The following is an 11,916-nucleotide window of genomic DNA, read 5'->3' as shown; positions in this document are numbered from 1 at the left end:
AAGAAGTCTCACTGTTTTCCAATCTATGAATCGATACACTAATGTATTTACTAATTTACAGCATCGAATTTTTCACAGCTTCAAGGAAGAGCCATTAAAGAAAGTTTGATGCCTGCTGTTTCAGAGAGATCTTTGGCACAAGGCCCCAGCAGACCAGACCAGATCAAAATGGAGTTACTCATGGGAGAGATATCATGCAACCAAACTGAACTTGGAAATGGGCCAGTTCTCAAAAAATAAAACAGGAATTCATAACAGTCGATGCAAAGAGCCAGTGTGGTGATGCTTGTAGGGTAAGTGGTTGATGGGGCCCAACCCACCTCAGGCTGACTACGAAGTCACCGTCACCCTCACTTCTCTGTGTTTTGGGGTTGCTACCCTACCATAAATCCTAGCTCCACCGTTTGTTGGAAATTCACTTAACAATACCTTTCTGTATGGTTCTCATATTTAGCTGTTCTATACCCAAAATGCTATTCTCAGAGTAGTCAAACATTCTTGAAAAATGTGGCCCACAAAATGTTGTCTATTGCCCCTTTCTACCTCAATCGGTACTCCATGATAACTAGCAGTTAGATTTAATTTAATTATATATTTATATTTTCCCATGTAATCTTTTTCTGTATATAAATCAGCCAGTTTATTTGGTATGTAAGTGTGGGTGTGAGCAAATATCCCAAAATCTGGGAAAATGTGAAAATTGAAATATTTCTGGTCCCAAGCATTTTGGATAAGAGATATGCAACTTACACAGTGAAAGAGTAGGCAACCATTGAAAAGAGAGGGAAACGATAATTATGAATAGAAACTATGTTGTAGATTTGCGCATGCAAAAAATGTCTACTACTAAATAATGTGTGCTAAAAAAATAAGATTGCAGTTATTCCTGGCTATCCAAATCTACTTATATGCAAACTGAGATAGCAAGAGTTTAGGTAGTGGATTCAGATGGTGGAGGATATGTTTTCTCAACATGGTTTATTCTAAATTAGATAGCAAATACCAAGAGATTAAATTAGGAAAAAGCATCCCTGGGGCTGGAGAGATTGGCTCAGCGGTTAACAACACTGATTGCTCTTTTGAAGGTCCTGCGTTCAAATCCCAGCAACCACATGGTAATGAGATCTGATGCCCTCTTCTGGGGTGTCTGAAGACAGCTACAGTGTACTTATATGTAATAAATAAATCTTTGGGCCTGAGTGAGCGGGGCCATAGCTACAGTGTACTTACATATAATAAATAAATAAATCTTACAGAAAATAAAGGGAAAATTATCCCAGAATATTTATCCAATGCCAGGTGTGGTGGCACACACCTTTGTCCCAGCCCTTGGGAATCAGAAGCAGACAAGAGATCTGTGGGTTGGAGTCCAGCCTCCTCTACGTAGTGACTTCCAGACTAGCCAAGGCTGCACGGTGAGACCCTATTTCAAAAACAAAAGAGCCAGACGGTTGACGGCACTTGCCTTTAACCCCAGCACTTGGGAGGCCGAGGCAGGCAAGATCTCTGTGAGTTTGAGACCAGCATGGGCTTCAGAATGAGTTCTAGCACAGCCAAGGCCACACAAAGAAACCCTGACTCCAAAAAACAAAAAAACAAAAAGAGAAAAAAAAGAGAGGAAAAGAAAAATCAAAACATTTATCTAAATCTATTTGGTTCTTGGTTTTGCACAACAAGAAGTCTGATTATTTCGTGTTTATTTTTCAAAAAAAACATCCAGAAATAATATTCATGGAACCATTAAGGATCCTCTCGGGGGTTCAATTTTTTTTTCCTTTAACAAAATTGTTATCTGAACATCTTACAATGTGCACAGTGCTTCTAATCCAAAAGCATAACATATTTTCAGAAGCCACATTCTGAGGACCTGCAACCCGGAGCACACGGAATATGTTGATGACTCTCCTTAGCTGTGTTTCGTTTTGTATGTCTGAAAGGGTGGTTTTTGTTTTGTTGTTTTGTTTTGTTACAGTTTTTCAAACCAGGACGTTTATAACTGATAATTGAAACCCTGGAGATGATCTGGACAAAGCAACAGGCCCTGTGGCTTCGCTTGCTGCTCCTTCACAGGGTCCCTGTCTGAATCTTCCATAGAGTTTTCTAAGAGCTGGTTGGCCAGGTCATCAGGTTTAGTCTCTCTAGGCTCTGGGGTTTGCAGGGCAGCCATGCTTACCAAAAGGCTGGCTTCTGCCAGTGTCAGGTCGGAAAGCCACTTCCCCTATCTGACCAGAATGTGGCTTCTGAAAATATGTTATGCTGGGTGCTGAGAATCCTGTCCAGGAGCAGCCAGTGCTCTTAACCACAGAGTCGTCTTTCCAGTATTTCCAAATAAAATAACTTTAAAGGAATATATCTTTTTACGATTGTGTTAATTTTTTGGTGGGTTTTGTTTTCACAAATAAATAGTCAATAGGCTTTCTTCCAAATAGATGATGATGATGATGATGGTGATATGGTCCCTTTCAGTGTGTTTCCAACTTTGTCTCAACTAAACTAAGGCTATAAAATCTACTTATTCTTATTACTAACATCAACACATTAAATTCTCAACACTAAACAGTCAAATTTAATAATCACCAAGGCGGCGCACAGGTATTTTTGCAGTTGAAACTAAACTATGTGATCGTTATGAAATAGTTGCTCATAAATCCAAATCAACAAATCTAAACTCTAGAGCATTTAGTAATGTCCATGTGTGACAAGGACATGTAGTAATGCCCATGTGTGACAAAGAGCCAGCACCTTGAAAGAACCAGAGTGTCACAGAGAATAACCTTGGAATTGTGTCTTAAAACTGATGTCAGATCTCTGTAGAGCTCACTTGAATGTCTGGCAAGTGACTTCCTCTCAGAGCAAGGCTTGTAGAGGGGCCTGATCGGGTCCACGAAGCCCTTGTAAACCACCTCGTCCCCCTGCTGCCCAACCTTCCTCCATTAAAGGTAGGCAGGAGCTACTGCCAGCCACTAGGTTCTTGCTGATTGTCTTCAACAATAATAGAATGATTCATTATCTTGCCCCGCCCTTGGTGTGTACTTCTTTTATGTGTGGGTGTGCACATGTGCATGTGTGTGAGAGACAGACAGCACCTTTACCTGCCCGCTGAGCCATCTTTCCTGCCCTGATCATATTTTTGTCTTTTTAGTTCTAATTGTGTAATAAAAAGCCTTTACTTCCTGGGGAGGAAAACTTGAGATGAAAGGCATAGCAGAGAGCAAGGTGTCATGGTATCTCATCAGCCCTTGAGAAGCAGGAGCAAGGAAACCAGCTATGAACGTGAGGTCAGCTTGGTCTACACAGTGGGTTCTAGACCAAGGCACTGTCAGTAGTAGCGTGCCAGATTTGCCCTGTGAGGCCCTAGGTTCGATTTCAGGCACCACACATAAAATAAAGCAAATAGTGTCAGGGGTTTTACATGTGGTGGCTGCACGGCTGAAGGATCTAATTTAGTCTTCTGTGGTCTGGTGCCAGGTAGCGCTCCTTGCCTCCGGAAAGCCACCGTGCCCTCCTTTCTGTCAAGGTTTTGTGTCTGCCTTCCCCCAGGTTGCCTTCCACGCCTCCCCAGGCCCAGCGTCCGCCTTCACCGAGCTCGCCTTCCACACATCCCAGGTGTGCTTCTGGCTTCTTTTCTGCCCTCAGTATGAACCCTTCCCCTGCTTCCAATCCCCAGTGCACATAAAAGCATTATACTAAAAGGTGGGTGTTTTTTTTTTCCAATATGATTTAAAGCTCAAGCCTACATCCTCTCCTCCCCGGGCCCTGTGATGCTGTACATTTGAAACTAATTAAAAAGATTTGTATTCTGTGATTCCTGAGACGCTATCAGCGTGTGTCCTTGAACCTCTTATGGAGCTGAGAAGAACATTGCACGCTGAATTCCTTTTACAGAGGGATGTGTCGGAGCCAATATTCTCAGATCTTCTCAACTCCCACTCAGCAACAGCATCTTGGCAGCTTCGAGATCAGCAACAGTGAGGGTATCTACACCGGGAAAACCAAAGTGCTACCCAGTCAGGCTAACACTCTGAGCGCTGTCAAGCATTCCAGCACACCTCGGGTGTGTGGATTCTTTTGGTTTCCAGTGACAGCGACCCACTTGAGCATAAGTGGAAAGAGGAAGCTATCGTGAGATCCTGCGGGCGAGGTGCAGTGTTATCGATGAGTGGGTGACAGAGAGGCCTTGGAAAAGAGCAGGAACTGGAAGGGGTGGGGGGTGGGGGGGTGGGGATCCTCAGAACTCTTCACCCTTCTCCGTTTACCATGCATCCTACTTTCCCTAACAAACAGCTTGCACCAGTTCCTAATCTACCTGGAGGGCACTTTGGACCTGGAAGACCGGTTGTGAGCCCAGTTTCCCTGGGAAACTGATCTCTCTCTTGGTCCCAAGTCCAGCTTTCTCAGGCAATGACTTGAATTGGAAGAAAATTCTACTGTAGCCAATACCTGCCTGGTCAAGGCAAAGTGGCTGGGAGTGAATAGAAACAAGTCCATCAGCCCAGAAAGACCAAAGCACTCACAAAGACCTTTCCTCAGCTCCGAGCCACTCTCTTCTGGCCCTAAGGAGACAGTCACTTAGCATCAGATGCCACATACAGAGGTTAGCCAGAGGTATTGGGGGAGGGGTATTCATCTCTGACCTTTCCAAACTTGTGAACACTCTAGAGTGCAGAAGCTGCATTGGAATGCCGTGTCCTTTGGGTGTAATGGACTTCTGCGTCCACAGCGTCCATCCATGGATGTGGGAAGGCTACAGTTTACATACACTTCTAACTTTAGCAACTCACGCATTACAAAGGCCCTGCTCTAGAGAGCAGAGGAAGATCCAACCACAAGAAACAGGAAAACTCCCTGAGAATTCTCAAAAAAAAAAAAAAAAAGTTACGGTCCCTGGAGGCTGAGGACTTAGGTGGGTTGGCAGAGGGCTTCCCTAATGCACAGGGGTTCCAGTCCCAGCACTAAAGACTGGCTGTGGTGGTGTGTCCTTGTTGGCACTCCGAAGGCAGAGCACAGGGAGAATTGAAAGTCAGAGTCATTGTATACAAAGTCACAGTCTCGGACAACTTAGAAGAGAGAAGCCTTACAGCTACATAAAGACCTGTCTTTAAAAAAGCAAAAAACAGTAAAGGCAAAACACACAAAAAAACTTATACAAATAGGCATAATTTGGGGGTTGGGGGCCTTGTTTGTTTATTTGTTGAGACTTAGTCTCACTATACAGCTGTAATCGGCCTGGAACTCCAAATGCTCCATGCTAGCCTGGAATTTCTGTCAACCTGCCTCTTCCTTCTTCGGGTGGTGGGATTAAAGGTGTGCACTACCACACCCAGTCAGGGTAGTTTTTAAAAAATAAATAAATATGAGTTGGGTATGCCTTTCATCTCAGCACTTGGTGAATGGATCTCTGTGAGTTTGAGACCAGGCTGGTTCACATCGAGAATTCCGGGCCAGCTAAGGCTATCCAGTAAGAACCAGTCTTAAAAAATAAAAAATTACCTTGCCGTGTGAGCTTAAAAACAAACAAACAAACAAGAAATCCAAATACTGCTCCAGTTCGTGTCCTTCTGCGGCTGGGGACCCATTCCTTCCATCTTTCCGACCCGTGCCTTCCTGGACGCGTGGCTGGCCACCACAAAGACTCGAAGGCATCTACGGAAAGGAGAGAGGCCATTTCCGCTCTCTCTCTCTGCATGTCTGTTTTCAGAGGGAAGAAACTTTTAAGAACGCCCTCACCAGCAAACTTCTCCCTGGAATGAAATGACACCCCCTGCCTGCTTGAATCACACTGGGGGACTGGTACTGCCGTGATTGGCTCAGAGCAATCAAGACCTCGTGTCAGAGAAAGTGTACAATGGACAGAATGAGGAGCTGCTAGGGCGGAAGAAAGGGGAGCAATCAGCAGGGGCCACCCCGACTGTCTGATTCTAAAGCCTGCAATCAGGGGAGGGACGCGAGGGCCCGGCCCGGGCAGCCATTTCTCCAGGCACTTGGTTTCTTGTTTCCCTCTCAGACCTGCTCTGCCTTACTAAATCCCGTAGATCCGCCCACCGGAACCTGGTTTTTATCTCCCCTCTCCCGGCTTTTGATTTATTCTAATTAGTAACAGAGCTGGCTCCCTGCCTGGCATTTTCACTGCTAAATCAAGATTTTGAACATATGAAAGTTTAAGGTGTCAGAGGACACTAATAAAGACCGTTACAGACTGCAGGCCCCTATAATCAGGCAGTGTTAAGGTCTGCCTGTGAAGGAAGTTAACTCAGAAGTTAAAAGATTAGAACTGGAAAATAGTACTGTTGGGATTAAACCTTTTTATTACTTAAAAAAAAAAGATTTCATGCATTGACTTTTGAGTGCTAAGTAGGAAATTTCCTAGATGAAACAAGTTCGGTGTTCAGAGCTTGGGGGTTTGGGGGTGTAGAGCAAAAGCACATGAAGTGTTAATTTACAAGACCTTGTCCCTTTAGCAGCTTCTCTGGGCCCTAACAATCTTCTGCTCTGCATAAAAGGCTTAATATTCTTTTTCCCTGTCTAGGGCTGTTAAGTGTAAGCTCATCATTATACCAAAAAGTGACGAGAGTTGAATATTTAGCTCATATGTAACATATTTTCCTTCTTGCTCTTCCTTTGTCACTTTGGAAGGTTTGTGACTCCTTTGTTTCCCCTTCAGCCGCCATCACCTCTCGGACCACATGTTCCTGACAGAGAGAATATCCAGGAGGCGCCGTGCTTGGAAACCTGTCAGACATTATCAATGCAATAAAGAACACATCAGACAAGTCCTTGGGCTATTGTTGCAGGGAAACCCTGTTTAGAACTCACTAATTGGGAATCTGTGATAATTTGAGGAAGGGCTGGCTGAAGTTAACCTTTGTGGGGAGGCGGGGAAAGAGTTCAATGAAGTTCTGCATAGTATAAACAAGATTAGAAGGGGAATAATTATCTATTTAAAAGAACCAGTTGTTTTGAAAAGCTTTCTATAGAAGTATCCTTTTACATACAAACTGGGTAATTATGGTTTAAACAAAGGCTGGCCTGTTTCTTAGGCTTCTTTGAAATGTCAATTACAAATTACTCTTGTCAATTCTCCAAAACAAAGTCCATCCCTGTGTACTGACCAGTTGGTTAGCTTGCGTCCACTTACTGTATGTATAAATAATAAACCTGCAGTTCTTCTAAAGTAATATGATTCAATGCATGCTTTTCACTAACCTAAACACTGGGCCCATCCTACAGGGTGGTGAACATTTACTAATTACTAGCATGTGGCAAATCTGGGGTGCATGGGGGCCATGATTTTTTTTTCTCACTAGCATAGTAGCATGACTGCATAATAAGGGAAGGCTTCAAAGTAATCTCCTGTTCGGCAGTGCCTTTGGTTTTTATCGTAGGAAAGAAACATGGAAGAAACTACAACTCAGCACACGCACCCTGAAATACACACAATTCTCCTGAGTCTGATAGTGTGCTACCCTCTGTTATTTTTAGATAAATGTTTAGTGCAGTCACTAAATTGATTTCACCACCAAAGACTGTGGCCTGCCCTTACCCATAAGGGATTGTTCCCAGAGGATGTGGAAACTAGAGGGAATGGAACCTTATGAATAAATGATTTTTTATGTGTGTGTGTGAGAGAGATCTGTACCTATGATAAAATTTAATTTAGGTAGAGCCTTTGTGGAGCATGCACAAGACCCTGGCTTCTATTGGAGTGCTGAAGAAAAACAAACTATTTGATAGTTCTATTGTTTGCACACCTTTGGTAGTCAATTTTTTTGAAGAGGAGGTGGTGGGGAAGGATGAAGTTGTTTCATTTATAAACGAGGCACATTAAGAAATCAATACTTAGCCAGGTAGTGGTAGCACATGCCTTTAATCCCAGCACTCTAGATGCAGAGGCAGGCAGATCTGTAAACTCAAGGCCAGCCTGGTCTACCAAGCATATTCCAGGTCAGCCAGGGCTATACAACAAAAAACCCTGTTTTGAAAACAAATCAATAAAAATACCAGTGTACTATAAATACAGGGCTTAGTGTGTGTGGTTGACCATGAACTAGGAAGCCATAGATCGGAGTGATGAACACAAGGAATAACTGTTTTAGAATCGCGTTTCTAGGCTACACTGGGAGATAAGAGCATCCCTTCCCGGAGGGAGGGTGGCCCTGTGGATTACTGCAGCTGCTGTCACCACCTGTGCCACTACCAGGAGCCTCCCTGCACATGGATCCCGTTGAGGATCTAAGTCAGATCCACCTTACTCTCCTCAAGCCCTCACTGCTCTAGCCCAGGCTACTCCATGCTCACTTCTGGCTTCCTACAGCCTCCATGTCACCCTTCCTAAGCTTTCTCATTGATGTTGTGGAAGCTGTAAGGTCTTTCTGCCACACAGGGGAGCCCCCAGACCCCCTTACCTCCGCTCCCATTTCTACTCAGTTTCTGACTCTTGCCTTTGTTTCCCACTGACACTCCTCTAATCTGTATTTGGCATTTGGTACTAAGTGTACCAAATGTTCACAAGAGAAGCCAGATTTGGTGGCAAAGGCCTTTAATCTCATCACCTGGGAGCCCGTGGTAGGCAGATCTCTGAGTGTGAGGCTATCCAGGGTTGCATAGTGAGATCCTACTTCCAACAACAATGTATGGGCGGAAGAGAATTCTCAGTGGTCAAGAGCGCTCGCTGTTCTTGCACAGAACCTCGGTTCAGTTCCCAGCACTCATATGGTGGCTTACAACCATCCATAACTCCAGTTTCAGGGGATCTGAGGCCTGGTTTGGATCTCTGTGGCCACACACGTACATTCAGGCAAAGCACTTTTACATGTAAAATAAATCTTTAAAAAGAACAGCATGGATAGGGGCAGGTGATATGGTTCAGAGGGTAAAGTCACCTGTTGCCATGCCTGAAAACCTGAGTTTGATCCCGGGGAACCACATGGTGGAAGGAGAGAACAGATTCCAGCAAATTGTCCTCTGGCCTCCATATGTATACCATGACCTCTGATCATACACATGTACACACAAACAAACTAATATACGGAAATGAAATAAAATGGATAATCTATTGTCATGATGGGGGTTAGCTATGACCCAAGCCCGATCTGTCACCTTTACCAACTGTCTGACTGGATGTGTTAACTGCCCCATGCATCAATTTCATCACCTGTCAGCTTGAAATAATACCTATCTTGCAGGTTTGTGAAAAATAATTTTTAAAAATGCCTAGAATATAGCAAGTATTCTCTAAATGTTTGCTGATAACACCATTTATGTTTCTGTTACTTAGATTTACCCAAAGCAGGACAGAAAGACAGAGAAAGCCATGTGGACAGAAACAAGAAATAGAATCCATCACCTAGGAGTCTGCAGTCTCAGCCAGATGAGAATTCCGATACAATTAATATTTGCTTAAGGCCTTTCTCCTTTCTATTCTATAAACCAATAATTTTCCAGAAATCTCACCCAGAAACCCCATTTATAGTAAAATACATGTCCTGAGCACCCTGGGCAACCCCAGTGGTTCTGGGTTTTATCTTTTCAGATCACTATGCTCTCTAAGGCATCACCAGAGTCATCCTTTAATCTCACTTATCAAAAAGAGAGGAAGGGTCAAGGGAGTTTCTTGGCAGCCCTTTGAAATGTAACTTAAGAACCACAGTGATAACTATGGCCAAAGTTAAGACGAGTTAAGCACAGGATTGATTCTCTGGGAAGCCCATCCCCATGCCCTGGGGGTGTCAGAGCCCCCCCCCCCCACACACACACACACACATCACTTTCCTATTTTTAGTCAACTCTAAACTCAGCCTCAGAAACCAGCATTTCTTTCTATTCTTTTCTGAAGGTGAAGGGTCTGGTTTTACTTGAGTCAGGGCCCCAGAAGACTTAGAGGACTTTTCAGGCTGCTTCTGACAGCAGCAATGGAGTCATCTCCATCCAAGCCACCACCTGACAAACGTACTGGCTCCAAGTCAAGCCACATCACCCGCCTGGCAGGCAGAGATTGAGACTGCCCACCTGATAATCCGTGTTCCCTTCCATCTCGTTCCCCATCTACCTGAAATACCCTCCTCCGTACGTGCATCCGTTTCAGTCGGAACCTTTCCTGCTTCCTAAAGTTCTTTGCCTCTCAGTTCTTGTTAAGAATTGTGATACAGTGGTGGCAGACACCTTTAATCCCAGTACTTGGGAGGCAAAAGCAGGAGGATCTCTGAGTTCTAGACCAGCCTCATTTACAGAGTAAGTCTTGGGTCAGCCAGGTCTGTACACAAACCCTGTCTGAAAAAGCCAAAAAATAAATAAAAGAATTGTGATACTCGATGTTGTTGTTCTTGAGGTCATTTCTGAAACTTAGTATGGATAAGTCACCAGCTGGAGGCAAGCCCTCCTTCCCCCAAGCCAGCGAGCCAGAGAGATGACAGGCTCTGACCATGAACATTAGACAATGCCTCGTTTACCCTGTCCAGCTAGGAGATGCTGAAGAAGAGACTGTCATGCTGGCCTGGAGTCCCACCCTGGGAGTGACACCGGCCTTTGCATGAAGGTAGCATCCAGCTCAGCCAGAGTTTGCTGTGTTGGTCCTCGCTCCCCAGTTTGGTTTGGGGTACCTCTCTCCTTCACTACCCTCCCACCTCTGCTATGTGGCGTTTGCACTGAGACAGGGTCTTCCATACACCAGGCTGACCTTGATCTCCTCGAATTCTCGACCCTCCTGCCTCTACCCTGCAGTGCTGGGGTTACAGGCATGCGCCTTCACATCTGGCGCATCTGGTCCATCGGATAAAACCTAAAGCCTCACGAATGCTCTGCATGTGTTCTTCTAAGCAGCTCTAGCTCATTTTCTGTTAATGTTCTCATTAGACCCCAATCTAGACTCCTACATTGCTCCCCAAGTCTCTGTCATAATTAGTTAAGGAATCAGCTCTTGCCAAGATGAATCCTAGGCCCAAAGCCACAGTTGTCTGGTCTTTATGCTAGTCCTCCTCCTGCTCCCTCATGAAAGCCTTAGTCCTCAGTATCAGGCTACATTATCCACCATAGATGGCAATCAAGTCCTTCTCCAAGACCTATGCCCTTGTATGAACTCTATTCCCATGACCAGAGTCCTATCATCTGAAAAGTGGTCCACAGAATGGCTACCCATCCATCTTGACCTTGAACTTCTGTTAAGTTGGTAATGACACTTGAGTCCTACCTTCTTAAGAATCACATTTAGAGGCCTGGAGTGGTGGAGCATACCTTCACAGCCAGTACCCAGGATGCTGTGGCAGAGCCACAGTGTGAGGCCAGCCATGGGGACTGGAGAGATGGCTCAATGGTTAAGAGCACTGACTGCTCTTCCAGAGGTCCTGAGTTCAATTCCCAGCACCCACATGGTAGCTCACAACCATCTGTAATGGGATCCCATGCCCTCTTCTGGTGTGTCTGAAGATAGAAACAGTGTACTCCCATACATAAAATCTTAAAAAAAAAAAAAAAAAAATCAAGGCCAGCCCGGTCTATAAAACAAGTTCCAGGCCAGTCAAATCTACATAGTGAGATCTTGTCTCAAAAAGTTAGTTTAGCAGGGATGCTCCATTATCCTCTTCTAGAAGTGTCCATCCAGAGGTCCTTCTCACCTTCCTCCCTGTTCTTCATCCCTTATCTCATATCAGGCCCCCATTTCTACATAGCTCCTTAATTGGTCTCTATTGTAAGAGCATCAAATAAAATTTTTGGAAAAACAGTCTTTAACACTTGCCATAGTCTTGGTACAGCCACCAAGTGCAAGCCTGAGGCCCACCCCCTCCTCCCGATGAGCTCTAGCAATAAGATCATACTCCAGAGCCTTCAGCTCCTTTCCCTCAGCAGCCCTGAGTGGACTCAGCTCTAGCAGAGTCACCTCAACTATAAAAACAAAACAAAACAGACAAAAACCCACCTGGTTCA

The sequence above is a fragment of the Apodemus sylvaticus genome, chromosome 2 (assembly GCF_947179515.1).
Source record: "Apodemus sylvaticus chromosome 2, mApoSyl1.1, whole genome shotgun sequence".
NCBI lineage: Eukaryota > Metazoa > Chordata > Mammalia > Rodentia > Muridae > Apodemus > Apodemus sylvaticus.
This window is presented reverse-complemented; position numbering follows the sequence as displayed.